This window comes from Haliaeetus albicilla, chromosome 10 (genome assembly GCF_947461875.1).
Source record: "Haliaeetus albicilla chromosome 10, bHalAlb1.1, whole genome shotgun sequence".
Classification (NCBI taxonomy): Eukaryota; Metazoa; Chordata; class Aves; order Accipitriformes; family Accipitridae; genus Haliaeetus; species Haliaeetus albicilla.
In genome coordinates this window covers 3487087-3513302 of record NC_091492.1, presented here as the reverse complement: position 1 = coordinate 3513302, position 26216 = coordinate 3487087, and the positions used below count along the sequence as shown (strand labels likewise).

The 26216-nt window shown below is 43.3% G+C and overlaps 1 long non-coding RNA gene across 2 annotated transcripts; it reads right to left on the bottom strand.

Annotated features, from left to right (window-relative positions):
- Positions 1-1753: 1753 nt before the first annotated feature.
- Positions 1754-23813, bottom strand: LOC138687229 (uncharacterized). Of its 2 annotated transcripts, none has more exons than XR_011326465.1 (3): positions 23536-23813; positions 3615-8730; positions 1754-3049 (listed from the first exon to the last, which is right to left on the bottom strand). It is a non-coding gene; the product is annotated as an uncharacterized lncRNA (long non-coding RNA). The 2 variants fall into 2 exon arrangements; XR_011326466.1 differs by lacking the exon at positions 23536-23813 and having other exon boundaries at positions 3615-5143; positions 8565-10370.
- Positions 23814-26216: the final 2403 nt, after the last annotated feature.

Below are 26216 nucleotides of genomic sequence, written 5' to 3'. Positions count from 1 at the left end.
TGGTTTTAATCTTGTATTTATTTAGAAAATTTAAACTACAGTAATTTTTTCTTGTGGGACTATTTTATTTACTCACTTTTTTAAAAGGAAGGGTAGCAACTCAAAATTTGAAGCAGGAAAAGGCACAGGAGCTGCCTAATTTTGCTACATTTTTCTTTCCCCTGAAGAACCGTAAGTTTTCTCCAAGGAAATGCATAGTGAATGATTAAGCTACATATAAAAACAAAACAGTGTGTGTTATCCAGTGTGTGCACAAGTCAAACTGCTTTTTACGCGGGTTAGGAACGTGCTCAGAATTATTTCTTTTCACCTGCCAATCCACAGTTACCCACACAAGTCTTGGATGTGCGTACGAGTCTTTCAAAGGTTGTCCTCTGTATTTGAGGATAGAGCAGAAAGCCAATATTGTTCATTTGAGGGCTATTTTTAATGGCTACATACAGAGAGCTCTCTAGAGTTGCCATAAATATCCTGTTTGCTTTCTTTGTTTCTCTTTCATTTAGCTCCCTTGGTATCAACCAGACTATTCTTTCTAAAATGTTTTACTATATCCCTGCTGCTCCCTTCGGAGGAGGAAATCAGGGAAATACATTTGCAGGGGGAAAGGTATATTTATTCAGCAATGAGTAACTTTTAAAAATAGTTAAATCAATTTAGAACAAACTTTCAACAGCAAATGCTCACCTTTGGACAGAAATCAAGAATGGAAACTCTCAGACCAGAAAGAATTTGTGCAGGATGTAATGAGGAATAAAAAAATGTGAGTGGGTCTGGGGGGTGCCAGGACCAAAATAACGCCAGGTCACCCCGAACTGCCAGGGAACACGCTGCCTTTTCTCCCTCTCACGCAGCACACAAATGTATAACATTTCGCTGAGAGTGTGAAGTGCAAATCCAAGCGCCCACAAGGATTAATTTACGTGCCCAAGCAGGGAGCTGTGCTTAAACAATGAGGCTCAACCCTGAAGTGCTTCAGTATATCACACGTATGCACAAATCCATATGCAGGCATTTGAGTGCCTACGGAGCATTTTCTTGTTGTAAAAGGCACGTGTGATATTGGGCTCATTAAGATGAAACCCGTGAAATCAGATCCTCCTTTCTTCCTGCTCTGTTCTGCCTTTCTTTCTGCGGAGTGTCAGAAAAGCAGATTACATTCGCTCCACTGCTGCCCGCAGCATCGGAGCTAAAGTTTATCTGCATCTTCCTTCTATTTTTTTTTCTTTTGAAATTCTTGGCTCCCTTATTCAGAAGCTCCTGAAAGAGAGAAATTCTCCTAGTGCAGAGAAGCATTTATGTACTGGAGCAGAGGGCTTTTTTTTTAATAAAGCAGATGTTACATTTCATATGCTGACTTTTTTCCCGTGCCCATTCTCCAGACTGGCACACGGACATTCCAGAAACTCTGCTGACCACTGTCTGAGGGCTGCAGAGCCTGCCCTTGCCAGGGGGGGCTTCGCATGAGCCTCCCCAACAAACTGGGGAAATGCCTTCCAGCAGCTCCTCTCACCTCGTAAAAGCCCGTGTGTGAATTGCCGGCGCATGTGGGAAACCTCGCAGACTCTGGGACGTTGAAACTCTTCTGTTCTCCCACAACCACCGCCCCAAGTCTTCGGTAAATCCTTCCCGTTGCCTTTTTGGCAGCAGCACCGTTCCCTCTTTGGATGCTTCTCTGTCTCTTGTGATCCCATGTGCTGGTGGGGACTTGCAGGTGGTGACACAAGCTCCCGGCTTCCTATGGCTATACATAATTTTGGGTACATGCAGCCCAGCCTATCATCAAGCACATGGCTTTTAGGGTCATCCTTGGCACAAGCGGCCGAGACAGGGGTTTGCAGGCAAGAGGCAGGTGGTGGTTACACTAACCCAACCACAGTAGGTGCTCTGAGTAATTGCTGCCAAAAATCTCAGCATCTCTGGGGAAAAGCCAGCGATTGCCGTAGGGCAGAATCGCACAGCAGTGAAGGAAAGGCACAACACCAAGTCGTGGCCACGTCAGATGTCTGTGCTCCTCAAGGATAGATAGCACCTGCCTCCCCAGAGAAAAATCGAGGGGAATTATAGATGCCTTTGTAGCGTTGCCTGCCTTATTAGGTTAAAGGACTCCTGGTTTTGCCTTTGCTTGTGGGTATCCTGTTCCCCCTTTGCCCAGCAGGCGCTGAGGTATGCTGAATTAAGATGATATATTCTGAGGACAGGTGGAGAAGGGAATAATTTCTCCAGACAGGAGGCAGAAAAAAAAAAAAAAGTGGTTATAAAGTTTGTCCTATGCTACAGAATAACCATATCATTGGGTACCAGGGAATTATACATTTATTATTACATATGATTTCTAAGTTTGATATATAATTACAAGGTTATCTTGCACGGTGTGTTTGCAAATCAGAGGTTTGTGGCTCCCAGTGGTAATTACACATATCTGCAGCCCCTTGTTCTTCCAGGATGGACAGGCAATGAAAGGATGGCATTGCTTGAATATTTTCTGCATCCAAATGTGAGGAATGTCAAACCCCAGGCCTTGTAAAATACAATGCCATTGTTGCCTTTAACATGATGCCTGTGAGTGGTCGTTCCTGGAGGGCTGGGAGAGGGTGAAAGAGGGAGCAGGGAAGGAGGGAAAAAGGGAAAAATTATCAGGATATTTTGACCTTGGCGTTTTATGGCTTCAGAGGCCAGTGGCTCCGGCAAAGATTTCAGACATGGCCCACTACTTCTCCATCAGATATCCTGGTCCCTGGCCCAGATGTCCCCAGCAAGGCAGGCAATGAAACAGATGCTGTCAGCTTTTGGCTGTGGATGGTGGCAGATGCGAGGGCTCCTTGGGGGTGAGCGCATTTGCTGCTTGGGAAGACTTTGACTTTTCTGAAGAGTGGAGATCCCTTGAGAGGTGGGGGAGCTTGGTGGGGAAGGACCATGCTGCTGCAGGGGGGGTAAGATGGCCAGACAGGAGCATTTTCTGACAGCTAACCACACTGGCTTGGTCCTGCTCAGCGGATTTTTTCATCTTGGGTACCAGTAGGAGATGCCACCATGTCAGTGGCCCTACAACCTACATTGCAACAGAGAAGTTTGCTCACTCTGCCGACCCCACAAGGAAGCCTGACAGATGCTCACCAGCATCCATCCATCACACGTACACCCAAGATACTTTACCCCACTAGTGATAACCGTCCCTGACAAACCACGGGCATCCGTGAGACAAAAAGCAAAGCTTTTGAGTTGCTGTCGGTGGCTCACAGTGAAATCTGGGCAGAGTGTGGTGCGTTTACACACTGGATGGGAGTAGAACTACCTCTCTGTGCCCCCTGAACCCGTTAACGCTCTGAGGAGTCAGCAGATGAACTGGAGTGGTTAAACTCGTTAGCGTCAGGTTAACTCCCATTGTGAAGCTCCTGGCTCGACATCAGAGGGCAATAAAACACCAAGCGCACCATGATGACTGTTATGATCAGGAAATTTGGGACATGTGTCATTAGAGGGAACAAACAGGGCAGCAGAGGTGTCTGGCAGTAACACTGCTGAGTGTTCATTGCCATTTACTCCCCCTCCGTGTTCCTCTTATGCCTTTTATCAGCTTCCTCCGATGTTGGGTGCAAACAAAGTCTGGCCCTTACCTGAGGGTCAGAGAGATGAGAGACAGTGTTAGACAGGATATTCCCAGCATTTTCAATGCTTCCTCTCTGGTGCGTTATGAATGTCTGACTGACATGGCCAAGCAAAAGTGCTGCGGGTTCCCGCGGGACCTGCGCGGCCATAAAACTCACAAACATAATAATAACAAAGTCATAAATTCTGACCTGTGGTACAGTCCGAGTCGAATAACAGCTCCCCAGCTGTGGAATATGTGCCCTTGTTGTGTGAAGGTGGCAGACCCGGGGGTAAAGTTCACCTCGTATTTGTCAGGTTGTGTAGAGCCAGGCCCGTTTAATGATCTAAAAGCAGCCAAAAGCCCCAGCGGCAGGACAGATGCCCAACCATGTTTTTAGCCTGTTATGATTTACTGATTATTTTGTGAGGAGGGAAAGCTTAAAAAAATAGCCGATGAGGGACAGATAACCGAGCCGGGGCAACAAGTGGTGGAGATCCTATTGCAAAGGATGGGTTTATCCCCTTCAAAACACCCAGGGCCTTTTATCTTCAGAGCTTTACCCAGTGCATCAGTGTCTTCAGGGCATGAGGACTGGATGTAGCCCAAGAGGAGGATGCAATCCTCACTGTTTCTGCTTTTTTCTGCAGTGATTTCTTTCCTGCCACAGCCTTGCAGCCCCCAAACCCTGAAGGACATTAGGAAACCTGCAGACCTTACCGAGAGGCAGGGAGATGCACTGGGTGAGTATTAGGGAAACCTGACAGAGCCGTGAGCTAACAGAGATCCTTCCTGACAGAGCAGAAAGAGTTTGACACATGGAAAACCCCCAAGTATCCCATGCCTGCCTTTGAGATGTGCTGAGATGGGCTGGTAACAGGGAGATGCACATAGGAGAGGTCAAGGAGAAAGCTCGGTAGGGTCAGCCATCCGCAGTGGATTTTCCAGGGAAAAGGGACTTGGGAGACTTCTTCATCCTCCCATCTCCTCTGTCAGACTGGGATTGCATCCACCTCAAGCCTCAGTGACAAGCTGGAGCGGGCTGCTCGCCATCCGGAGAAGGAAGGACGAGATGATTTGTTTTTGTGTGTGTTTTTCTTTCCATGTCTGCTACTTGGAAGGAAACATGTCTGCTTTTAGAGAACAATGCTGCCCAGGGCCGTGGGAGTGAGTTACTGATGTGTACGAACCCTAACCCGGACCCCGTTCCCAGGCCAGCCCTCGGCAGCGCTCAGCTGTGCGCCGTCCCCTTGCAGAGGGTTAAATTCTAAATGAGGGAGGCTGGGGGAAATTTGGAAATCCCTTCCCCCCTTTATGGGGACGTGGCACTTGCTCTCCCTAAGCTGTTGTCAACGGGGATGCTCCGGGGCTTCTTGAACACCCCCCAAGCCCCAGTCTCCAACCCATGACCACCTCTAATTCTCTCTCTCCTTCTTACCCCAAATGCTTTCTCTTGTCTGTTCTTATACCTATTTCTTCTCTTCTCTCCCATCCATACACCAATGGACTGATGAGGACAATAAAACGGGGATAGGACAGCCACCAAACATCTTCCTCCTCTGGAACCAAGCGCGGTTAATTCAGATCTCCTCATCTTGAGACAACAACACTCCTGAAATTCCTACCACGCTTCCCACATCTCTATTAATCACACCAAGTATTGCACATCACCATTCTCCAAAACCTGCCTTTGGAAGCAGAGAGGGCTCCACGGGTTGTTGCGGTGACGTTTAGCTCCTACCAGCCTCCAGTCAGGTCACGTTTTGTGCTGGTGCTCTTCAGACATCACGTTTTGAAGTGAAGCAATTTGGGCTGCAACCTGCTAACTCTATTTGTAATGACTGCGTTGCTGTATCTCAGGGGTCCGAAACAGCATTTTAAGGATTCCCAGCCAGCTCTCCAAATGGCTCCTCTGGCTAAAAGCATTTGGCATAAATTAGGGAATGCTCAGATGGTCTGTAATTTCCATCTACATCCGAGCCACACAGGATTGGGAGCAGGAGGTGTTATAGAGGAGTCGAATACTATGAAATTGGAGGTATTGAGGTGAAGGGGATCGGCAAAAACTGCAAACATACCTTTGGCGGAGTTCAGGGCACTACCTGTGATCTCTAGGCAAGTACTGAGTTGAGAAAATACATTCCGGCAACTGGGACTAACCAGGCATTTTACTTATTTTACGGCATTTATCATCACCTCGTAGCTTCCCTGTTAGTACATTGCGGTCCTTTGAGTCCAACCATGCCCAGAGGTGGGGAAAGGCTGCGGAGGGAGGTTGTCCTCTCTCCCAGCAAAATAAAGCCCTTTGGGGATCCCTTGGGGCGATCCTTACAGATCACCTTTAGTATAAACGGTTGCACTGACACATCAGGGAGCGCTCAAACAAGGCGCCTTAACATCCACCCCGTCTTCGCCCAGCGCACTTCTCCTGCCGCCCGCCTGCCCAAGGCCAGCTATTGCGGCGTTGAATGGGAGCTTAGTTTTAAGGATAAACACATCCATCACAAAGCTGTTTGGCGTACGCCGGCGCTGGCACTCTCGTCCCCTCTCTGAAACCCCTTTTTGAGGACTCTCTGTCCAGAGACCGCATCTCTGCTCCAGTTTCCACTCCCCAACCTGCTTTTTCCGACGCTCCCCAAGCGTAATCCTGCAGTTTACCAGGAACGGGAAGAGACGTGGGAAAACAAGGGCCACTTTAACCCTTCTTTTAAAGCTATAGTTCCCTCCTGGTTTAGTATATTTAGTTTGGGCACAGTTCTGAAACAAAAGGTATAAAGAAGCCAAGTTGTTGGGGCAGGGGGAGGGAAGAAAGTTGGTTTGATTTTGAGAGCCTTGGAAGATCATTAAAATTTCATAACAGGCAGAAAAAAAGGTTGTTTGCTTATAAGGTCTCCAGTGTTTAAAGAGCTAGAGACAAAACTGCCGAGCAGTATATTCCAGTTTATCCTGTGGAATAGGAAGGAATGGCCCCAGACGTAATTACAAGTAAGTAGTGCAGCGAGAGAGGGGAAAAAGCTCAGGAAATCTGATGTCTAAGAACTTTTTTTCGCTGGTGTTTAATCAGTTTGCCCGGTTGTTTGTTTGTGGGTTTTTTTGCGATCTGCCTCAGTCGTAACGTATTGGATCCTTTGATGGTGAAAGTGCGGGATGGGAAGAATTTTTGCTTCTGAAATTCAGTGCAGCTTAAAGCAAAACCAGGGAACAAGGGTGAAACGTGAAGCTTGTTTTGTGAGTTTACGGAGCTGAAAGCCAGTGTATGGGATTTCAGTGGTGGTCTCGCTACTTCTTGACTTTTGAGTTTTTATCCACTGAACAAGCAACATGAGAGAGGTTTTTACAAAAGCAGGGAAATGATGTCTCATTAATATTTCTACCTAGCAAAAAAAAAAGAAGGGAATAATAACATTAGTGGTTATAAAGCAGCAGGGAGATGATGATGAATGTTAGGCTATATATGAAAACTATACAAGGCTGTATAGTTTTCAAAAAATATGTGCTATTTCTGTTCTTTAGCTTCACTTCTTAAAAATACATTAACATTGAAATGGAATTTAAAAACTGAATAACAACCTTGGCAAAATATTTCTCTGAAACACAGAACTCCCGACCTGAAAAACAAAATTGGTCGTAAATCAAAGACTATATTAACAGCCACAATATAGAAATTGAACATTATAAAATATTCTTCTCAGTACAAAATAACATTAACAGCCACTGCGTTATAGTGATACAAACACTAGTAAAGGTATTATATTACTGCCGAGGTTGCAGATACCGGTTCCATTTTAAAATCACAGTATAGTACTTTAAAAAATCATTAATAGTGAAAACCTTTTTCTACGTTACATCATACATATTTATGAAAAGCAGAAACTTATTCATTATATTTTATTATGATCCTACTTTTAGTTGTCTGTAATTTGTACAACATTACTATATTTAATGGCATATTTCTTGCAGTAAAAGATATATACCTTAATTTTCTATTTTGTTTTATAAAAAACAACAAAAAAAATAACCCTAGAAAAAATAATCTTATAATTTCCTGTAGTTAAAATGATTGCTAGGTAACCTGCAAGCTGAACATAAAGAAAACATACTGAATTATTTCTTTAAAATGCATAATATTTTCTGGTTGTTTTAATGAGTATAGCACATTATCCTTCCTCCGTGTATACCTACTATGCACACTTCATACCCATAAGAACTGCTTTATAATTAATGGAAGCATTTTTAAAGGTATATAGCTAAATTAAAAGCAAAGTCCTATTATCCCTTGTGGGATTTGTGCTCCTAAAACCATTAAGTGCCTTAGGTTGCTCCTCTGCTTTGAAATGTTCATCCCACAAGGAGAATTAATTGTTTTCTATTAGGATACAGTTTTCCTCTTATTTTTCCATCTCCTGGGAATAGATCAGCTTCCTTACTTTTCAACTTTTACCTACATGAGTATACAAATAAAACACTAAGATTAATTCTGTAGATAGTACATATGTAAAATCTCATCGTTGCTTTAAGGAGTTTCCCAGATAGGAGACTGATCCAAGCCATGTTGAAGTTAATGAGTCATTTCGATCTGCTGTAAAGGGATTTGGAACTGAACACTGGACTCCTTACAAACTGGAGGCTGTACTTTCATAAGAACATGAATTTTATCATTTTGCAAAATCAGGAATAGTTACCCATGGAATAGTTTAGACTGTAGTTGGAGAGTGTAGTTTGGTCTGATAATGATATCTTCCTCCATGTACTTTGGACTTATCACTGGCTTTGTGGCTAACACAACACACGTCAGCTTATTTCTCACCCATGTAATAACAAAACACTGTGCTTTGGCATAGTGTTTGCATAGAAAAACATAATGAATTTTTAACCCGACTTAGATTTTATTATTTTTTGAAAATAGACAATGATGTTACTCATACAAAACTTCATTCCACATTCTGGTAATTAATAGAGTAGCCTGAAATCTCGTTACCTTTATTAGAAAACTGAGAAGTCTGAGGGCTTACAGGAATTCTGGAGTCACTGAAGGTTCAAGTGCTTTTTACCTCCTTTTCTCTCCTGCTTCTATACTTTTATTCCTTGCTGTTGCATTGCGCGTGCCTTTCCACAAAGCTTTCATTCGGAGCAGGGAGGAGGGTCTGAAAAAGGTTAGCTTAGACTAAACATAGTATGGAAACAAGGACTATGTTGTCACATCAGGTTTGCTCAACACTTAAAGTCTAACTTGGGTCTCCATGTCCTGCCATAATGCAAATGAGAATGTTCTTGCTGGGAACATGTCATTCCCGTGAACGTTAAATGCTGTCATGCAAGCCTCGTGGGAGCAAGCTGCAGCAAGTCCTCCTGATTTAAGAGCTATTACTGATGCTGCTATTATTACTTTACAGGGGTACAGCAGGGATTCACAACCTCGGTTCTCAGCCTTTCCCTTATTTCTACATGGAAGGAAGTGAAGTGGCAAGGCTCCCAGCTAGACATATTTGTTGTCCCAGTATGTAGGAATAATTGGAGGAAGGCTCCTGTCATAGAGCTTCACTCGTATAAGGAACCTCCTTCAGATCATTTTTCAGACAGAAAGCTTTAAAAACGTGACTCCTGTTTAAATGCCCCAAACCAGAATCTGTTGGTGCACTTGTTTGCCCATGCTATATAGATAACGCTGTTTATGAGCCCAGAAAGATTCTGGGCTTTGCCAGCTTGGACAACCGGGGCTACATGGAGGGTCTGATGGCTGCTTGCGCAAGGGGAGAGGGCACCGCAGCATTCCTCTCCCTGAGCGCCTGATCTGTGCCCCATAACTTTCCAAGTCAGGTGGACCACCCTAAAAAATCATTTGAAGAGATGGTTGAGGATCAAGCTTGCATGGCATACGTGAAAAGTTTGATTCTACTTAATTACTGTTCTTTCTATGGCTTTATGCGGGGATAATTCACAGGCTCCCAGTGGCAAAAAGTGAAAAAAAGGCCAGAAGTGCCAGGGGCAAAGTGTGGTGGACCATTCCCAATAGCATACCCAGCACCACCGGCTTCCCACTCGGCTCCCATCCCAGCACAGAAACCTTTGCTGGCTCAGGGATGCAGTTTGCAACCTCTCTGCTCCAACACTTGTAAATAAAGACCTTTTTATCTCTGGGGTTTCATATTCAGAAGAAAATGATCTCTGGCCATAAAAAACATATCTTTCAGTAGCTCTGCTGAGGGCATACCAGCCCAGGTCTTCAGCATGGCATGGAAATGTTTACTGCAGGCTTGGAGCCATAGCTCTCTCCTTTTTCTTCCCTCTGTCCATTACACTTGATTCCGACACAGCCAGCAATACGTTGTTCTTTCTGGAGGGCGGCAACTCAGAAAATGCCAAATATCTGATTTATTTGTGGTTAAGAAAACGGTCCCTGCATGAGCAGAAAGCTTCCCTCCTTTTTGTTACGATACCTGCCAAAACCCTTAAACTCGCAGAAACTTTCCTCAGCACTGGCGTTGTCTTTGCAGCTCCAGCACCCCTGGAGAGGTTGAAGCCCCTTCTCCTTACGGGTGCCTTAGCAGAGCCACTGTGTGCAGCCGAGGCAGGACAGGGGATGGGGATGAAGCAGATAAATGAGGTTGTAATAGGGTGGGGAGCAGATGTAAAATCCGATCTGCCAAATTCGGCAGAGGGGCAGCCTGCCCTTTCCTACTCCCAGTGCAGTCTTTTCCTTTTGACAGTTTGCTGAAAGGACCTCCATTGTGTGTTACTTAACACATCTGTGAATTTATTGCAAGCTGATGCTTTCTGTTTTATATCTCAGTGGCACAAAAAGAAGATTCGGAAGAACAATTCATCCCAGATCTCTGACTCCATGCTGCATCCAAATGTGGTAAAACCCTGAAAAGCACTGACGTAGGAGAGCCCTGCTTGTCCCGGCCTGATCCTGAATGACACTGACACCCACTGACTTTTCGCTGTAACAGATGCTTAAGGAAAAAAAAGAGAATTTGAATAAACGGTAGAAAAAAGGAGGCTTATTTCCAAAATACACCCTTTAAATACAGGGCACAGTGCATGTGTGGCAGGGATTGAATGCAACATTGACCAGATTCCTCATGCGTGCAAGTCCACTTGTCCTGACTTTATTACCCTACTGTTTGCCAGATGGAGAAAGGAAAAGAATAAAGCCTTCCCAGGCAGGAACAAGGCTCAAATCTCAGCTTTTTGAACTCAATAAAGGAGCAAGGAGGGATGGTGCACTGGACAGTGATCCCACCCATATTCTTTCGCTGCCGTCTGGACCCCTTCTTGGTGCTGCCTGACCAGGGGCAGTGCAGAAGGGGACACCGAAGGCAGCCTGACCCTCCTGCCCTCCCCACCCAGCAGTTGCCCTGGAAGACAGCTGATGGCCGTGTTGTGCTATCCTGTAGGCATTTTTCGGCCAGACAGCAGGCTACCGACCATAGGGCGTCTGTATCTTAACGCCTTCCCCTGCCCTTTACCTTATTTAGCCCTTTGCAAGAGGCTGTAATGAAATAACGTTCCCAATAGCAAGAACACAAAATAACTCATGATGAGCCTCAAACTGTGAGAAAAGAGTATTCGATCCTCCCCAAACACAGACCTGCTCACTTCAAAGGGGGCAATATTTAGATAGTAATCAACATCGCGTTTGATTCCCCTTCCTGGCCCAATGTGCATATTTGCTCAGCCACGCTTTCTGCCCATCAAGAAAAATCTGCCGCGACTGATGTGCAAGGTGGGGCGAGTGGACGTGTGGGTCTGAGCAGCGATCCCAGGCAATGCCTGGATCCCAGGGACCATCCCAATGGCTCGCACGCTCTGGGGCTGCAAGCCCTGCCACCCCAGGGCCGGGGATTTGCTCCTGGCTCATTTTATTTATAACCCCCATGCTTGGGCAGGGCTACTGTTGGTCCAGGTTTCTGTGTTTTCCACGACGCTTTCTAAATTAATGCTTTCTCCCATGTAAGTGAGCAAAGAAACATCCTCCCTGTCTCAGGGATGGGGAAATAGGAGCAAACAACCCAATTGCAGTCTCAAAGTGTGATTTATAACTCCCTGGAGGCACGAGACGTCCCTCTTGCCATCTCTTTGCTGACTTCAACATCTGAGAATGACCAACTGGGGAGAACCAAATTTCTTCAGCTCTCAGATACTGTGATAAATATTTAATAAAGAATCAGATTAAAACCGAGTGTTTCTTGTATTTATTTTTTTTTACTTAGGTCGGCATCTGTAGCTTCTCGTGCTGTTATTTATGAAACAGCTTTATTAACTTATTACGAAAGCAGGCATTTGTTATGCAGTAAATTTAAGTTTCATAGTCAATGGATGTTTTGTGGCCTGGGAAAAAGTAAACATAAACTGAAAAAGTCACTTATTCCTATTCTTGTTTTGGCCCAACAAGAATTAACATCAGATGTGTAAATGGTGAAATTCCTTGAAGGAAATACATATCCTTTGTTAGTGATTGTTAGCTAGAAACACCAGAGCCTCAGATGATGTAATAGCCAGACGTCTGCAGACTTTAAGAACAATTGTAATTTATTTCCAGGAATAAGAGGAAATTTCTTTCTACTTCTCTTCCCACATCACTCATCCTAGCAGGGAAAGATGCTTTCCAAGGCAGTTCAGCAGTCGCTAATGCTACAGATCTGTATGGGTCATTCCACTCGACAGATTGATTGGGATCTAGCATCATTCCTAGGAAAAATTGAAAAGAAGTCATAATATGAGAAAGGAGACAGACCGATGAGAACACGCTGCTGATAGTACTAAATTATTCAAGGGCTAAAGATGAAGCCTGGCTGTGATGGGTGCCAAAAATCCATCTGGAAGTGCATTGCTGAGTGATAAAACATCAGGTAAAATTCAGGGCAGATAAATGTCAAGTGGTGTACATGGGAGAGGAGGGTCCTGGAAATCCTCTAAACTAACTCTAACTCTGTTATATTCTAAACTAACTCCAATCATTGAGAAGAGTTAGAGCTATAATGGAGAATTCTATAATAGTGATTACCCTGTGAAATAGATTCTATTTGTAGCTGTCGGAAAGCAAAGTGCATGTTAGAAATTATTAAGAAAGAAATGAAGAATATATAAAAATAATAATTCAAAAAAGTGGTGTTATTTTATAAATCTTTGGTGCATCTCCACCTGAAATACCGGAAATCTTCCAGCTCCTAAAGGAAGCAGTCAAACTGGAACAGGCTTAGAGGAGGGCGCCAAGGATAATTAAAGACTTAGAAAGGCTTCAGTGCGAGAACGATGAAATGGACTAGGTTTCTTCAGCCAGAGAAAAGATGACTGAGAGGATATGATGGAGTTCTCAGAAATTATGAATGACAAGGAGAGAATAGCAAGCAGCTGTTCGCTGTTTTTTCTTCTAACACAAAAACTCAGAAGCATGAAATGAAGCTGGTAGCTGGCAGTTTAAACTGAGAAGGAGCAATCCTTGACACCATGCTTAGTCATCTTGTGGAACTCCTTGCCACAGGATACTGGGAGTGCTAAAAGTTTACTGGATACATTCACGAAAGAAAAACTCATCGGAGGTTTTTAAAATCCATCTGGGTTTTGTATTAAACAGAAAGACGCCACGTCTGGTTCAGAAAGTGCCTGAGCCAGAAACCACTGTAGGTTGGGCAAGTATTTTGGGGGAAGTATCACTGTAGAACTGACCTACATTTGTACTCTTTCCTGGGCTCTCACTACTGGTGCAGATAGGAGGTTACTTGGCATGGACTTCCAGTCTGACCTGCTAAAGCTGTTCCTATCTTCTTCTTGTGAGCCTAGACTTTGAAGTGATAAGTAATTCCAGACAAATGCATTCCTTATGTTCTCTCTTAAATTTAATAATAATGTTAACTATTAAGTCAGGTGATGACAAGGCAACGCGTAGCGGCCTCAGGTCTTGGACTTCTCCTTTCTCGTTTCCTAGTTTCCTCTGCACTGGGCTAAGATGACCCAGAGCAACTCACAGGTGTTATAGGGGCATGTCCACGTGGGTGGACATCAACTCCCTCTGCCAGTCTTGACACCACATACCTGTGGCAGAGCAACCAAGAGACAAAGTGATTTAGCTAGTCCTGCACAGCAGGACACTAACAAGGTTGATGTGGTGTCTAGGCTCACTTTGGCTTTGCATCTCAATATCACGGGAGCAATGGTTAGATGTCTCCGGTCAAGGAGGTGTGCCCAGATTTTCTCCTCTTACTAAACAACTCTGATGTGCTCATACAGCAGTTGGAGCTCAGAACGTTTTAGCAGGGGGGAAAGCTAGTTTAAAAACATTACTTTTGGGTCTAAACTAGCAGAGGACCTCCATAAGAGGTATTGACACTCTTGTGACCAGCTACTCCAAATTTAATTGCCTGGCCAGGCAGTTTAAAATAGCTACTTTGGGTTCTGGGCAACTGCATCTGTATTTTAGTGAAGCGTTTGATAGTCTCATAAAATCTTATTTGAAAGATTGACTCAATCTGGCCTGGACATAAGTACTTGTCTGTGGTCTCTGCATTGGCTGAAATACCATAAACTAAGATAAATTTCGACACATCAGGTTTGAGGAGCTGAAGGAGGTTCTGTTTGGAGAGGAAAATGAGTTCAGCCTAACTTTATTTAATTTCTTCATGAATAAACTGGAAGACACAGCAAACAAAATGCTCATTGCTTTTGCAGATGGATGGAAAACACTTGTGAAAAACACTGGAGCTGAACTACAGGCAAGCCCTCAATAACTCCAGCTAAGTCATCTCCAGCAGAAAGAGCCTACGCGCATGCAGGAGTAACTATGTGACCACCAACAGGGCAGCACATTGGATCTCTGCTGGCTGTATGATATGGCAGTGGAAAACTTGTCACTGTGGGGACTCCATCAAGAGAGCTGAAGCTTAATCAACAAGAGAGGAACAGTTTTCTAAAGTGTGGTAATGGTGATTGTCTAATTTCTCGAATGTTATTCCTTTCAGGGAACCTCAGCAACATATCAACAGCACAGAGAGAGCACAGAGCAGGGGGGAAAAAGGAAAAAGGAAAAAAACAGTAATAAAAAATACGAAGAGCCAAAGGGGACTGGCTTATGAGAAAAGATTAAAAGATCTAAATATGTGTAAGTTGGCCAAATTATGACTAAGAGAGGATATGATAACTGTCTGCATGTATATGAGGGCTGCAAACCACTAGGAAAGGAAAGAAATTGTTTGATTGGCCTACAAGAAATTTAGGAGAAATCAGATTTCATTAAACATAGGAAAATGTTGAATAAGTAACAAGAATTGGTCCTAATGGTAAACTTGATCAGAATTTGCAAAACTTTTTGTATAAATTGATCTGAACAAAACATCGAGGAGATGTGGGAAAGCTGCTTGGTTCCCAGTTATAAAAGATACTGGCTTCTAATGCTTCCTGTAGCAAAGCAAGAAACAAGAACAATCAACAACACACTCAATGGAAAGGGTTTGGCTCTCTTTGTTTTCTGGTGCAGGAGACCAACAATTTTAGAAAGTTCTGCCAATGGTCTCATTATTAAAAATGCAGTGAGTGTATCCAAAAAGCTCTCAGTCACAAACGAACACGGGTTTCTGAGAGCTTATGGCTGCGTCCTCTCTCCTTCCAGGGTTTCAAAATATTTCTCAGCAAATCCTGCCAGAACACACCACCGATGTGCTGTAGTTGGGAAAACACAAGAAGTGTGATAAAAGAGGGAAGAAGCATCGTTTACATTCCCAGCACAAGGACAAGCTGGGCCAGGTCCAGTTTTCTTGAAGTGGTATTTGACCAGAATTCCCAATGAGGTGCCCGAATGTGGGCACCAATTCCCGTGTTGTCTTTGTAGTACACCCAAACCAGAGGTGGAGTCCATATGTACCGGGGTATGTCCACACGACCATATGGCCTACCTGTCTTACTGGAAGCCGTTTAGAGCTGGCAGGAGGCCACATAACATGGAGTTCCTACCTGGCACTGGGGCCCGTGTTCCTGCCACAAAACCGCTTCTACTACAGGAGTCAGAGAGCAAGGACGTCTACACTACTTCATGGGCCACGGTGTGCTGTCTTACTTGCAGGGTGTAAGACCGTCTAACTGAGGTGTCCTTGGGGTTTCTCTTCCAACAGGACAGGCCTTCAACAAACCTGTTGCGCTGTGATTTGATTTTGGCCATGAACAAATGGAAGATGTTGGATAAAAAAAAAGCAGATGGGCAGATGAGATTTTGGAGGTCCTCTGAGCACCGGGACCTTTTCTTGCTAATGTCAGCAAGATCAAGATTTTACTTTGAGATCCTTGAGTTTCTAAGTCACTGCTTGCTTCTGAAAATCATCTCTTTGGGCTTAAATGACCTGATTTTCCAAAGAACCTGAAGAATGAGCATTTCCACTGAAGCTTAAGCAGGGAAGGAGGAAGCACTCAGCACCTTTTTGAATCACTGCACAGTTTGTGTCATTTCATTGCCACCTTATGAAGGCTATGCTCTTAAGACAGGTCTTTATCAAATCCCTGGATTGCTGCAAGCTAATCAAATGCATATAGGTAGCTGGCGTCAGTTCAATAATATGGATTGTATCAAGACTCAGGATTTTCATATTTCAAAGAATGTTATGATTTTTAAAATCATAAACAGGATCGTATTTATGCACAGACCCATGCTGTGTGCTACATTATCCACTTAGACTCATATTACAAAAATAAGCTGTAAACACTTTTGATGAAAAGATCGGACACTTCGTTTACACCCTGAGAATGGACTTTTGTTTTAATGCCCAATTTCACTTTGGTATTTAACCTTTCCCCTCTGTTTTACATATATTCTGTCATTTCATTCCAACTTGCTATTTATTTATCTTCGTGCATGGAAAAAAAAAGGAAATAATATTTAGAAAAAAAAAGTATAAGTAAATACATTCACAAAAAAGTGTTCACTCAGCTCTTAGCTAAATGTATGCAGCAAATCAGAGTCTGTTTATCCTGAGAGTGTTTTGGTTGGGGTCTTAGGTGATTTCTATTGGCGATGAATGAGCATTAGCTAAAAGCAAAATGAAAAACCTTTTACCTGTCAAGACATTAATTAAAGTTTAATTAGCTCCTGTTTGCATAGCGCTTTGAAGATGTGAAAGCATTTTGGAAATCCTGTGCGTATTAAGGCCTGCACTGGCTACTTCTGGAGTAGTTTTTGGCATTAGAAATATCCAGTATGGAATCAGGGCTTACTGCATTGCGTCAAGGACTTGCTGTCTAATGCCTATCCGGGGTTGCAATGGCAACGCAGAAGAAACACGCATCTTGGCAGCTCCATAAAAGCATTTTTTTCATATATTTTTTTAAAGGCTGGAATCCACCCTAGTTGGCTAGGGCTTTCCCACAAATAAAACCTTGCCTCAAGGCCATGATGTGCCAGAAGAAGTGAGTGCAAGCACCATGCCTGTCACTGAATGGCCCCAACCATCCCAGCATGGATGAGGTCTTCATCACGAGGTCCAGCTTCTCAGACACGTTGTGCAACAGAGAGGCACCTAAAGGCACCTAAAATAGGACGAAGGATGAATTTTTGGCATACTTAGTGCCCTTTGCACTCTGAGCAACCACACCGAAGGCCTTCCTTCAAAGACAGCCAGCACAGAGAAAGAGGCAAGTCGGTATTGGTCAGAAATATTGGCAAAATTATTTCCTCACTCCAGGAAGCCCAACTTTTTATGGATTTTATTGTTCTTTGTAGGCACTGTGGCAGAAGAAAATGTTAAAGGAGAGCTTTGAAGCAAGGAAATAAGCTGGCTGGGTGGATATTTATGGTAGGATCTCTTCCCAGCTCTGAGGAACAGGGTGTGAGAAAGAAAATGTAAGAAGTGGGGTGAGGGATGGTGCTGTTAAGAGTGGACAGCTGTAGGGGTAGGTGCTTGGTCACGGGAGAGAGAAACACAAGAGTGCCAGGCTGTGAACTGCATGGAAAGGGAGAACCAGCACCTTGGGCTGAACAAGATAGAGAAGGGGAATCCAATAAAGTCTGATTTCTAGACAGAGTTTCCATAGATTTCTGATAATCATCTGAACTCTTCTAACATTTTTCTAAACCACCAATTTTTTTTAAGTTTTTTTTTTTTTGATGTTTAGCCATCACTAATTGTAAATGACCACTTTGGCTTCCTTTTCTCCCAGACCTTTAAACTGCCCAGGCACGATTAAACAGTAAAAAATGTCACAGAATTCGCAGAGAGAGAGAATAATAGTGAAATCTGTTCCTCATTTTTTTTATATTTCATATGGGATGCGAACCGTTTACTCCATAGTAATTGCAGATGTTAGACTGAGACTGTAATAATGTAGCTGGCAATGACTCTATTGCTTTACCACAAAAAGCTTCCCAGTAGCATTAAAAAGACAACAGAAACAATAGTTTCAACACATTCATATGTACTAGTATTCTGGAAGCACTCAAGCTACTGATTTATCATGTAAACTTTTGCTGGTGTACGTATGAACTCCAAATATTTTCTCATACTGTTGTTTAAGAGATGACAATCCCATATTCTTTTCAATCATGCAATCTCTTAAATTTGCAGACAAGTTTTGTCTTCCCATGGATTAAAAAACTCTTTAATTTGTATCTAATATATACCAGAAAAATACACTCTTTAATTTTTTCCATTTTTTTAACATTTAGACTTTCCGGTTTCTTTGCCCATTTCAATCTGGGGCGCTGGATTGCGATTTTGAATTCATATCTAAAATTTACTGCAGTCCTTGAAAAGGCTTTTATAGTCTCCCTGGGCTTTGAGCTACCCTGCATAACATGAATATAGGCGGTACATATAGCAAATATGCCCTAAAACAGACCCTTCCAAACTACGTGGATGCTCTTATCACACATTTCCATGTGCAAGACAAGACCAGGCGCGTATCACTGTGCCTTCAAAGTACCACATTTTTGTCACAGATGTTTTGCATAAATAAATGGTGTCATACAGGCTGATTAAATCAATACATCTGTATCAACTTGCAGTTCCTGACAATGTGTTCCAGAGGATATCTTCTGCTCCCACTGTACCCTTTGAAATTTTAGATATAAACAAATAATAATAATAGAATGGCCTTGTTTTTCCCAGGTTAACTTTTCATCTTTATCTAACGATAACAGTAGCTGCTCTGATTATGGTGGAGGGAAATAACACACGGATAATGCAGATGAAGCCGTTTCAGTGCAAGGTTATCCAGTCTGGTGGTACTGTAAACCACAGGAGCAGAGCTCAGCTCCAGTGTCATCAGATCCCCAAGCTGGAATGTTCTTCTACTACAATTTAGGTTTTCCAGCCATTCCTTTCTAATCCAACGCTCATACAGAGAAGACTTATTTTCTTTCCATCCATTGTTGCATATTTGTGTGTTTGGTACAGTAGTGTGAGATTAGGAAATTTCAATTTGAAAAAGGGCCTGAGGGCTGTGGTTTCTGGTTGTGTTCGCATTGCAAGGAGGTCACTTCTCCATTGATACTTGCTGAAAGTAATGAGATTCGCAGCATGCCAGTAATAATATCACGTTGTGTATCGGCTTTGTGTGTCTGGATATCTTCAGAGCCTCTATCTGTCGTGTGTGTGTGTTTAGTAATGGTATTAACAGTGTGAGATCAGGACTGGGAACTGGGATTTTAGGGACTTTATGGCTACCAGGGGAAAAAATGTCCCATAGATAATGTTCACAGTTTTCTATTTAAATTAATAGCAAGTAAACAGATGAGTAACGCATGGTAAAAAAAAAAATAAAAATGTTTTGCCCAGAGGACAGACTCCCATTAGGATTTAAAGATCACATTCTCCTCTGGCTGCCCACTTCTGCCTCGCTTCCTGGGCTTACATCACTTAAGGAGCACTTAATGAGCTGGTGTCAGTATGTCAACGTGTATCTGTGCCATCCTTAGGTGCAGAAGGTAAACTGGTCCGCCCGAACTCAACACAAGCCACTAGCAGGCTGAGTTTTGAACCCTGATGCCAATTATACTGATTAGACTTATTTTTATATGTGATTGTACTTCGTCTGGTTTTGAGAATAGCCCTACACCCCGACACTGTATCCACAATTATGTTGATGAGTATTAGAAGTAAGCATGAATACAGCCAGGGCGTTGCACAGCAAGGCATAAGCAGTCTTGAAAAAAGCAATATTAATATCACCTCTGGCTCTTACACATTTTTGGTGACAGGTATTGCCAGGATCCCATTATACAAAATGAAAAAAATCTTCTTGGAATCAGAGTAGACAGGTTAAAAGTACTAATAGTCGGGATTTCTTAACATTATCCTCCCACAGCTCTTTTTAGGTGGTTTACAGGGCCATCATCAGAGACAGCATCTGAGCACCTTTCATATAAAACTAATAGCAACATAATGCCATAAATGAGCAAACAATTAAGGAAAGAATGAAGGAGAAAGTGTGTCTTCCCTCTCTCCAAAGATGTGATGTTTTATGGGTAGTTGGAATATTTCTGCATTCATTATCTGCGTCTTGGCTTGGCTTATCTCCAACCCCCAAGTTTTAGAGAAATGTATCTCTGTATCTCTATGACCTTCCAAAGACATCAGTCTGGCTAGGAAATCCAGAGAATTTCTGGCATTGAGGGTACTGACTCACTCATTGTTCCTGTTCATTGTCAGTTCAGGAATTTCCTCTGGTTTGGTTGGAAGGAAAAAATCCAGCCAATGGCAGTTGTTGGTATTTTGCTGTTGTTTGCCAGGAGTCTTAAACCCCAAAATATTTTCTCTTCTCAACAGCATCGTGTTTCTGATTAATCAGGGTCAACTCTTCTTTTTCTCGCCTGACCTCTAGTAGTGACCCCAATGTTCCTTTCAATTTCCTTGATCTATTTGCTACATTCCCAGCCAGGTCTCTGGAGCGTTGAAGATTGAAAGTAATTTCCAAACACCTTCAGCTGTGTTCTGGTTCCAGTTAAACTGGTCCGGATCAAGACGCACTCTTGCAGTAATCACTGGGCAAAATTGTCGTGGGAGCCAAACCACAGTTTATAACATTAGGGATTATGTCTTTCAAGGGCAAAAAGCAAGCTCTCAGATAAGCTCTACAGTATTTGCCTTGCCTTACTAATCCAGATCTCTCCCTGTCTTCCTCATCAGCAGAATGGTCTCTTTATGAAGGTGCTTTCTCAGCTCCCTTGGTCAGTAGATACCAAGACAGGAGAATGGCTGTGTTGGATGGAGCATGATCATGGGGTGCTGGGCCTGATCCTGCATCCCTGAGTGACTCCGTCCAGCCTCTTACCCATGAATGCCAGACTGACAACAGAGGCTATTTTTGAGACATGCTTCTGGGGGAAAGGATGGAGCTGGTCATCTTATTCTCACCGAGAAAAGACGGGGAATAACTAACATCCTCACTTATTACATATTTCAGGCTGGATATCACTCTATCTCCAATTAACCACTCCCTCTCCTAAGGATCAGTTTTGATAGATGTCTGCTCTTTCAGTAGACTTGCATCTGGGAGGTATAAACTGTATCAGAGATGAGCTCAAGCTGTGAAGTTCGACGAGGCTGGCTGGGTCTGAGCTTTCAGGGCTGCGCTCAGGACCTCAGGAGTCAGATGCTGCTCAGCGGGGTGTAGGGGAGCTAGCTTTGACACAGAAGGTTTCTGCACACGGAGGCCCAGATGATGGATTTGGACTTGAAAATGTAACCATAATATATTTACACCATAATGTATATAATGGGGGGGGGGGGGGTGGTGTTTGTGAAGGAATGCTGGAAGGGGGTTTGTGCAATAGGGCATGATTTATGTTGGCTGCGTAGAGGATCTAGCCTCCTTTTATCCCATCTGAAGAACCATCTGGGAATTTCATCATAGTAGGAAAACAGCGAGGTGGAAAGGCATCCTCGCTTTAGGTGATCTAACCCCGATCCAGCTCAGTAGCATCTGAGAGCAGGTTACCACAAGCACGGTCCTGGTGCCAGAACTTAAACAGTTTCCATTTCCCCATAAAGACCAGCTCACATTATCCAGCGGAGATGAACAAAATTTCCATTTGCCATGGTGGGCTCATTAGTTACAGGTAAAAGTTTGTTCTCCTTGCTGGCTAAATCCCTTAAGGGTACTTTGGGTCCATTCCTAGTCCCATTAAAGTCAATGGGAGCAGGATTGGGCTCCAGAAGGTATTATTCTTAATTTAAACATTAATAGTTTAACTCTCTGTTGTTAATAATAATAACCCCTTGGAAAATTCAGACTGAAATCCGTTTCCTTGCTGAATTTCTTTTCTCCCATCAGGCATGCAAACTGGTTTGTTATTGTTGGGTTGCTCTTGAGTGCTCTGGGTTGCACACACTGGTTTGTTATTGTTGGGTTGTCCTTCAGCGCTGGGCCGCGCACACTAACTAATTTGTTATTGGAGTGTTGCTCTAAGCTACACACTCCAGTTTATTACTGATGGGTTGTTCGCTGTGTGTTGGGCTGCTGTCCTTGTTTTATGATTATTATTACTGAGGTCTTTTGTGAAACTCCTACCCACACAAATAGAAGGGCAGGAACTGTGGCAAATTTAATGCAATGTTTTGGGATTAATCCATTTCGCTTAACTTTTAAAAGGGGACTAATTAAGGCTTTCAGAATTAGGAAAACTGCTTCTTACTTTAATATGGTTTAAAATACCGTTTCCTTCCCTACTTCCCTTTCTTCCCACATCCTTCTTTTGAAACATAACTTTTTATAGGTATCCTATCTTCCATCTTAATGCTCCTGTTAGCTTCCCACTGGCCTTTCAGGAAAAACTTCTTTATGGAAGATTTCCTTTCAGGTTCAGTGCAAGAGCAAATACTCATGACCCTTGATCTTAATACTTACTTTCTTCTAGAACATCTTCATTTCATTTTAGTTCATAAGTTGATGATCATCAGGAAAATGGAAAGAAAAATGATTGGAAAATATTAGTTGGACAAGAATCTGGCACATTTATATGATATAAAACAGGATTCTTCATTACCATCATTACTGAACAGTGTAATATTGAATAAAATTTTTATTTTCCCTGTTCCACAAGCAGTGCCACTGGTGATCTGATAATGCTAATTTGGTGGAACTGGGCTGTTTTGCCAGAAGTGACTAAGAAAAGACATTATGATATAAAACAACTAAGACCTTTGAAATTACTGCTGATTACCTCTTATTTTCCTTTGCCAAACATATTTTATTTTGTACTGTTAAGCTTCTCTTGGATTTAAAAAACATAGTTTGAATAGAGTAGGTATATCATTCTTTGGCAAAGGTGAAATAAAAGAGCTACAAAGTGAATAGGACTGTTCTGCACAGCGGTAATTATTTCACTGTTATATTAATGTATTTAAATAAGGAAGGAGAGGAACTCTTGGGTAATTCATGCACTATTACCTGAAAGACCCATCACACTATCTCTTTTCCATGTACATAACTAGGTTTGTGAGTGCGTGTGTTTTCAATCCAATTAAACGAGTGTAAAACCCCAAACGTGAGCAGAAGACACGAGGCTGAAGAGACGTCCTCATTGCTAAATCTAACTGCCTGCTATCAAAGCTCACCACATCAGTCTCGTTGAGCTCCATCTTGAAACCAGTTAGGGTTTGATTCTACATTCCCTGCTCCTCTGGGCACATCTGGGCAGCGGTCATGGACAGGATGTTCGCCACAGACATGAATGTGGAAATGCCCTTGCATTTTTTTGCATATAGTCCCCCAAACCCCAGAGAATGGATGTTTGCCGTTTAGAAAAGGAAGTGATTATTAGGTTTGTTTTAAGGAGAGGCCAGCTAAGGCAGAGCAATTCAGCCCTCAGAGTCATGGGCAGACTGGGAGGAGAGCAACCAGGACTAGGCGGTAGGTCTCTGTCTCAGACTGGCTTTTCAGCTCCCGGCAAAACCAACCAGAGACTGAAGGCTCACTTTCACCATTCTGTAAAACGAAGGTTGTGCTATTGGCGCGAAAACACTCACCGGTCGGAACAGTTGCGTCACATCACGGCTTCGTTCTGGGAAGGAAAACACATTTTAAACGCAAATTTCCAAATAGCAACATCCCATGCTCCCTGCGGATGCTGCCTGCTCCTCAGAATAAAAATAGCAGTATCTTTTGATTTTCCTAACCCAAACACCACTTGCTTCAAGTCTTTATTTTCCTTTCGATAGGATTCATTTTCTGAGGGATGCTCGGGCAATGGCTGGGGCCGGTTGCCTTCAGCAGCGTGCTCCGTGCCTGAATAAATGGAGCAAGGGGGCTCGGTGCCAAACCCTGCCCTCAGATAAACACTCCCGATGCTCATTGACTTCTCCACAAGCTGCCGGCGCATATCTGAGGGCAGCACTTGGCCTACGGATGTGTTGTTTTGGTTATTTTGCAATTCCAGTGCAGAAATGGATTTTTTCCTCTCTGAAGAAAAGGAGTTCAGTGCCACATCCCAGCCTGCTGGTAAACGAAGCCCAGCGGTTTTATCGGCAATGACTTTTAACTACTGGGCTGTGTTGGGATTCTCATGTTTTACAGCCGGGATATAGGATCTCTGATATGAACACCCAAGGATTTATTGGTCCCACAAGGACTCGGGGTTTTGCTGGCAGTGCAGTTCAGAGAGTCAGGAGAAGTCAAAGGTTATCTTTTGTAGGGTAGTATGGGATTTACCAGCTGACCCTCCCCCCTCCTCTGGTTCATCTGCTAAAATCATTAACGAGCTTTCCTTTACCCTCAAGAACTGTTAGTGTCTTTTTAGCGCTGAGATCAAGTTACTGACCTCTGCGTTGCCAATATACCTTGAGGATTTCGAGAGCTCAGGGGTATTTTCAGCGTTAAAAGGAACAGTGCGAAGAAAGATGAATAGGTGGGTGCCTTGCCCAAAATGTAGCTGAATGTTTTTCTCACTTGTTTATATATCACCATCTCAAGAGATTTTTTTTTTTGAGAAAAGGCTTCGCTCTTGCAATGCAATGAAAAAAAAAAAATGGGGATGAAAGTGGGATGTAAAAATGAAGGAATGGTATTACAAATGCTGAACTCGGGATGGTGCTCCCCATCCCAGGGAAGTGGGAAGCTGCCGTTTGTCCCACTCGGGAACGAAGTGGAAATCATTTTGGGGTTCAACCACACTACTGGAGGACCTTTAACATCTCTCCTGAGCTTTCTGCAGACCACCCCCAGGGTCTGCCAAAGTCCTTCCCTCACCCTGCCGTGCCTGGAGGTGGACAGCATGATTTTGGGGAAAACCAACAGAGGAGAGCTGCTGCTCCACTCTCCTGATGGGCTCTTCACCCCTCTAGACCCTCCATCGGGTCTCCTTGCACAGGCTTCACCAACTTTGTTTCTAGTTAAACTCATTTTGGACCAAGGCCACCAGAAAATTAACAACGAAATAATAACAGTCCTGCACCACCTAGCCGGGCTTTTCTCACCGTGTCAAAGAGCAGCTAGCAGAGGTCATTTAAGGCCTCCCGGTAATGTCCCTTCCTCTCTTCTCCCATCCCCTGCCCCATACATCAGTGATCTAATCACTTGTGAAACCCAAAGCAAGGGGCTCCGATGTTATTCCGTTACAAAATCAAGATTTATCTGAACATGAGAAGCCTAGCAGGGTTTTATGATATGCACGGCGCCATTCCTTTCTGTTAACCTATTTGTTACATTTATACTCAGGAACTTTTTATCATTCTTGACACCCCTCCATCTGTTCCTCACCATGCAGTAGCTGGGAGTCTTGTTTCATGGGACAGCAAGGATGAAATCACTTCATCTCAATAATGGGTTACAGTAATTAAGTTACTGTTTGAACACTTGGATTTTGATCTGCTTTTGGGATAAAGTCTCTGGGCTTCCTTTTCTTCCCATCCTTCATAGAATTTGACACCCATATAGCTACTACTACACCAATTATTGACTTTAAAATTTAATATATTTTCTTTTTTATTCTAATAACAGAAAGAATCTGGATATCACACTTCCTTCTTGTAAAAGTAAGGCAGGGGACAAATGTTCTCAGGCATTAATTATACCCAGATTATCTGATATCAGGATCCAGAAAGTAGACTTTTAATGTGCAGTATAAAGTGCGAAAAGAAGAGGAGGGAAAAAAAAGTCTCTTTGTTTTCACTTCAGCATCAAGCCATTTGGAACCTGTTAGCTGAGCAAAACAGCTCCAAGATGCTATTGATTAATAGCAATTACAGTGATGCAGCAACCAGCTCAGTGACATGACCGACACCTTCTTGCCAAAACTTTTAATGATCTAGTTAAAAAGTTAAACTCTGTTTGCGTTACATGGAACCCATCAGGAAATTGGAAAATATTGTACATGCTTCGAGCTCTACCGATTCCAGAGCCAGATCCTCCGTGCATGCTGCTTCGCTGCAAGCCGGTATTGGCAAAATGCAAGGAAGAAGTTCCTTCACGTCATTCCTTACATGACAATATCCAGACACATGAAGAAAGGCTTGTGGATAGAGTTCTGGACACAAGGCATCTGCTTCATTCAATCTGCGTTGTTGTGCTCAGCTCCAGCCCAGCAGACCCTGAACTTTTTGTGGATACCACCATCAGAGAGTAGATCTCAACTGCATGGCAATTGTCCTGCAAACATCACCCACCACTTGTCTGGACCTGGCTGGAGCTGTCGCTCTTTGAAGACCAAGTT